General features: G+C 45.5%; 1 non-coding gene across 1 annotated transcript; it reads left to right on the forward strand.

The window, feature by feature from the left end:
- Positions 1-541: 541 nt before the first annotated feature.
- On the forward strand, positions 542-732 carry LOC119813903. The gene has a single exon (XR_005285336.1). It is a non-coding gene; the product is annotated as a U2 spliceosomal RNA (small nuclear RNA).
- Positions 733-6,240: the final 5,508 nt, after the last annotated feature.

Raw genomic sequence — 6,240 nt, forward strand, 5'->3', positions numbered from 1 at the left:
GAGCCGAAATTCCAAGCGCCCATCCAAGGCTCAGTCCACCCTTGAGGAGATCAGAAAGTCTCATCGCGCAGGTAGGCACCGACCCCTCCGCTCAGTCAGGAATGTCAGTCATCTCGGGGAGAGACGCGATGCCTAAGGGACTAGGTATGAGAGAAGGAGTGTGTGGGTGGGGGAGGGAACCTCTTTTTGGTAGTTGTTGTCAAGTCTGTGTCCGGAAATTGTGAAAATCCTGGGAGAACAGCTGGTATCAGTCTGTAGGTCCGTCAGCCACTTCTGCAGCAAAGAGACGAAAGCGGGATGGGCGGGGCATGCAAATGAAGACATGACCCAGTCTCCTGGGAACTCTGGGAACGAAAGTGCAAGGAAAAAAATCTCGCCCTTCGTTGGATTTTCACAAGCTTTTTACAGAGTAAAAGTAGTGTTCACGATAGACCAAGAGAGTTTATGTCTGGTGAGTGTTTTTTGGTGCGACCGTATTTGTGACCGTGAAGTAAAGGTGGGTGTGCCTGTTAGTGGAGCAAGAGTATGGCACCCCGTTGTTATCGCTTCTCGGCCTTTTGGCTAAGATCAAGTGTAGTATCTGTTCTTATCAGTTTAATATCTGATACGTCCTCTATCCGAGGACAATATATTAAATGGATTTTTGGAAGTCGGAGTTGGAATAGGAGCTTGCTCCGTCCACTCCACGCATCGACCTGGTATTGCAGTACCTCCAGGAACGGTGCACCCCCTCAGGGGGTCATTTATGGTCCAAAGACAGCTTAAAGTTTTTGAGGCTTTCTTTGTGGCTTGTGGGATGTTTATTAGTGTGTGTCAGTTTGGGGCCAGCTGATCTACATATAAACGCTGTAGTTTTTGTATTCGCAGAGCATTTTTACGGAAAAGACATTAAGCAGTAAGAAAACAGACTTCTGTACATCTATCTATCTATCCAACTGTGCTCACTGTGGTGCTATTCAACAGCGGCCAAGATGTTAATGGTTCTTTCTCCCATCTACTGACGGATAGACAAAGGAAATGTGCACGTGGAAGTTTTCTTCTCAGGAGGGGAAAAGAATGGGATTGTCTCTCTTGCATCTGCAGTTTTTTTAGTTGCCTTTAATTCAGATAATTATGTCAAGCAGCATAAATTGGGGTAGCATATGTAACCACTGTCTAGGAACCTTTGGGAATGCAGGGATTTGCTTACAGACCTCCTGGATTCTGTACCTGGAAACTTGCCACTCTTGATGGAGGACACAATTGTCACCTGTACCATCTTCTCACAGTGACCCATGAGGAAATGAAGGGAGAGGGATGCTTCTATCTTATGTTGCTCTGTGGCCCAGTCCCCTGGAGTGCTGGAGCCCCCGACCCCCTGCCTTGCCAGTCCCTCTGCCAAGGACCTGCTTGCTGTGCCTTGGCTGTGACCTGGAAGATGCTTTGTCTGCTGTGTGGGAGGCTGCAGAGTGGGAAGGGGCTGTGGAACATCAGCACCAAGAGGAGTGTGCCTGTGATTACAACTCAGCAAAAGCATATCTGCCAGTGTGCTAGTACTGGAAATGAAAGAGCAAAACTGAGTAACAATTGGGGGCATTGTGAAGATAAGGATGAGGGTTTTGTATTTGTTTTTTGATGTGTGTGTGTGTGTGTGTGTTCCGCTATAATAGTTCACTTTTATAGGAAAATATACTACTTACACATTTCCTCAATCATTTAAACAAAATTTAGAATAAGCTAGGCTTGGTGGTATAGGCCTGTTACCCTAGCTACTCCCCGGGCTGAGGCAGGAGGATGACGGGTTGAACATCAGCCTGAGTAACTTAGTGAGACCTGGTCTCAAAATATAAAATAAAACCCAGTCTGGGGTTATAGCTTCAAGATAGAGTCCATAGCACATGAGAGGCTGGTATTAAAGGTGTATGCCACCATACTTGGCTAAAAATTATTTTTAAAAGTCCCATTCGTGAACGGGGTCATCTTTTCTTTTCACTGAAACTGTACTTATGCAACATCGAGGTTAAGTGATCCATGCTTCTACTACAATTCTCCAAGTAATTTCTTTGAGGTTCTGGAATCGAGTGATTAGGCATGGCTCTACCGCGCATGCTCCTTTGCAGAGTCAACTATTTCTGAGACATGAGTACTCATTTTTGTAATCAGATGCTGATATCAGTCCCCCCCCCCTTATTTAAGTAAAAGAATTCCGTATGTCTGCTGGGTTAATGGTACAGGTATGCAATCACAGACATAATAAGACATTGTTTGGGGGTGGGGGTTGAAGAGATGGTTCAGTGGTTAAAGGAGAGCATTGCTCTTCCAGAGGCCCTGAGTTTAATTCCCAGTCTGCATGCTCGGTGGCTCACAACCAGCTGTAACTCTAGCTTCCGGGGCCTCCATGGACACCTACACCTATGTGCATATACATACACATAATTTAAAAATGAACCTTTTAAAAAAGGAATGCTAAGGATGTAGCTCAGTGTTACAGGCTTGTCTAGCACATACAAGGCTCTGGCTTTGACCCTCAAAGCACTGGGAGTAAAAGCAAACACCACCACCACCACCACCACCGCCACCCTAAGTTAACAAACGTGATGACAGAGTGTTCTGTGCCCTTCACAGCAATATAAATAAAATATTTCTTTTCTGCACCTCACCCCTTTAATCCAGCAACCCTACCTCTGGGGATTTGTAAATATACCAGAAAAAAAGGGGGTTGCATGCCTATGTGTCTGTCTTCATTTTTGATTTTTTTGTTTTTGGAGACAGGGCTTTTCTGTGTAGCTTTGGAGCCTGTCCTGGAACTAACTCTTGTAGACCAGGCTGGCCTAGAACTCACAGAGATCAGCCTGCCTCTGCCTCCTGAGTGCTGGGATTAAAGGCGTGCACCACCACCCAACTGATCATCTTCTTTTAAAAAATTGTTATTGTTATATGTACACACACACACACATTGATATATATCATGCTGAGTCCATTAGCTTCTTTTGCTTGCATGTGTTCAGGTTCAGGGCTAACCTTGGGATTTGGTCTCTGTGGGAGTTGGTCTCTGCAAGCAACCAATTCTCCCGGTCTCAGTAGTCATTGACCTCCTGCAGCTTTTTGCCTAGGGGTGGGATTATGCAGACTTTCCCCTGTCCCCACTAGGGTATCAACTGGTAGTGTCATTATGCAGGTCATGTTGAGAGCTCATGGGTGCATCTTCTCTGTTGTGTCTGGGAGAGTCAGTCTAGCAGCAGGAGTCATGGTCTCACTCCTTTCCAAGATTTTCCCTGGGCCTTGGAATTAGGGATTGTGTTGCAGATATATCAGACGGGATTGGCACCCTCGCTCACGTACCACCTGCATTGGGATCCATGTGGGTGTCTGTAACAGCCTCCATCTGTTGCCGAAAAAGCTTCTTTGATGAGGGGAGAGAGCTGCACTTATCTTTAGAAGAATAGTTACTGGGAAAACAAACCATACTGGCTTAGGGAAGGAGCAGCAGTAAGCTCTCGTCTCCGGTTTATGTCCCCTCTAGCCATGCGTAGTTGGCTAGGTTTAGTTTACAGTACTAGGCATGAATTCCTCCACTCCTATTGAGCAGCCCTTAAATCCAATCAGACAGCCGTTGGTAACCAACATAAAGGTGCCACTATAGCACAATTGTGGCCATCTTGCCAGGCCAGTCACTGTTGTGGTTCATAGGCTTTCCAGTGGAGTGGGACTACCAAATGCATCTCTCCCTTGGCAGCATCCATAGAATCTTCAAACACTGCCAAGAGCCAGTCATCAAGGACGAGGCTCTGAGGCCAGTTCCAGATCATTTCCTCCAAGTCCTGTGTCACAAGGGTGTGACTTCTTCAGCAATAGGGTCTTCCTTCCAAATTCTGGGAGGCAGCCAAGTGCAACAGCACTTGTTGTGTTTGGGGGTCCTCTTGGACTACAAGTCAAGAGAACTCATCTGTCTCATACATGGTACTGGAGGCTTTGTTAGTTCATGGCTCTTTGGGGAGCATTATCACCCCAAGTATCGTAACTTCTTTAAACTATACATCTGTGTGTACATGTACGCACATATATTACAAGCAGTTTTAGGTAAGCATAAAATCATAGGGTCTATATGTCTTATGAAACATTCTTAGTGTTATTTCTTGCCCCCTCTCTATTGCTTACCTTCCCCCTCCCTGGTCAAAGCCCCACTCCAGTTTCCCCATTTTCTGCTTCATAACACTGTGCCAATCTAGAGCTCTCCTGAATTGCTCCCTTTTTACTCCCCTGATTTCTGTGGTTATTCATGTCTAAAGATTCTAAGCTAAGGACCATAGATAAGAGAGAACATGTGGCATTTGTCTTTCTGGGTCTGGATTACTTCACTTGGCATATGGTCTAGTTTCATCCATTTGCCTACAAAATTCATGGCAGCTGAGTGGAATTCCTTTGTATGCATGTCCCTTTTCATTATTCGTTCAGTTTTGAAGGTCATTTAGGTTGTTTCCTAGCTGTTGTGAATACAGCTAGGACTAGGAAATGGGCAAGGCTGAGCGTGTTCATTGTGGAGTGTGAAGTCAATGAGTGTGTCTGAGCATGTTCATTGTGGAGTGTGAAGTCAATGAGTGTGTCTGAGCATGTACATTGTGGAGTGTGATGTCAATGAGCGTGGCTGAGTGTGTTCATTGTGGAGTGTGATTTCAAGTCCTTTGAGACTATGCCCCAGGCGTGTTTCGCTGGTAGATTTATTTTTAGCTATTTGAGAAGTCTCCACGCTGATTTCCAGAGCAGCTATACCAGTTTCAATATCTAGCTCTACTGTTAGGATATGCAAAGGGAAGAATTAAAGATGGATGTGAAGTATTAGGCACAGTAACGCTGAAGCAACGCTTTGCAAAAAATTAAATGGAAGAAGCAGCCATATAGAATAGAAAGTTGATTGCAGAACTTGCAATGTGTATCACATATCTTAAAGGAATAGAAATAAGCAAAAATGAAAAAAAATACAATGGGTCAAGAGATGTTTATGAGCTTTTTATTTTTCTTTTTATATTTCTCAAGCTGATATGATCATATTCTGTTGCCCTCTTTTAACAATGTTTCAGGAGCTCACACCACTCTAATTGCATTATCTATCATCTTAAGGGAGAAAAAGAGGAGAGAGAGATATTCTTACTGTAAGGCTCTGCTCACATCACTTAGCTTCCTATGTTCTTTTTTTAAAAAATATTTATTTATTATGTGTAAACTATTCTGTCTGTGTGTATGCCTGCAGGCCAGAAGAGGGCACCAGACCTCATTACAGATGGTTGTGAGCCACCATGTGGTTGCTGGGAATTGAACTCAGGACCTTTGGAAGAACAGGCAATGCTCTTAACCTCTGAGCCACCTCTCCAGCCCCCTATGTTCTTGATGAATGTATAAATTAGCCAAACACCTCTAGCCTACTGAGGACCACAGCGCACACTCTAAACGAACGGGGTGGCACTTTCCCTCACGTGTTTGTCTGCAGCGACCTTGGTTAACAGAGTCAACCCCGAGAGACTACTCTGCACTTTGTGAGGAAAGGAAATCAAGTTTGCCCCTGTGAAGCTGGAGCCCCAGAGACAGTCTGAGATGCTAGTCTAGGGGCTGCTCTCAAGATGCCCAGTCCAAGTAACCGGTCTAAAGGATACCCGACCATCACTCCCAACATGGCTACAAGCCTGGAGTGCATTAGAAACGCTGGGAGATGGAGGCATGATCCAGGATGAGGCCGGGAGAGGAAGCCAGCACCATAGAAAGCCTTGGAAACTCATTCCATCTAAAGGCTGCAGGAACTCCCCAGTGCAGAGAATGTCATAAGATTTGCTTTCTGTTTTGGGATCTTTGGATGACAGAATAAGAACTGAATTGACTTAGGAAGGTTGGAGGCAGGGAATCATATTTATCTTGTCACTGTCCAGGAACGAGAAGTAGACTGAGCACAGGGCACGGCCACCGCGAGCAGAGTGACACAGCCCTCCGCGGGGGGAAAAAAGGCTGTGACTCCAGGCCATAGTGGTGTGCCTTCATTTCTCCACTTGTAATATTAAAAAGGAAGTAGCTACCACCCGTCTCCCATCTGGGAGGAGAGATTGCTCTTGTTCATCTTCCTGTGTTTATTACAATAGTCACCAGGACGCTGTCCCCCTTCGTACAGCAAGTAGAGATGTGTAACGGCTTTCGAGGCAAAGCAGAGCTTCTGGGCCCCCTCTGACTGCGCGCCTTCGGGACTAAGCCCAAACACAATCTTCCTTACCATGCCTG

Source organism: Arvicola amphibius, chromosome 4 (assembly GCF_903992535.2).
Source record: "Arvicola amphibius chromosome 4, mArvAmp1.2, whole genome shotgun sequence".
In the NCBI taxonomy this organism is placed as follows: domain Eukaryota; kingdom Metazoa; phylum Chordata; class Mammalia; order Rodentia; family Cricetidae; genus Arvicola; species Arvicola amphibius.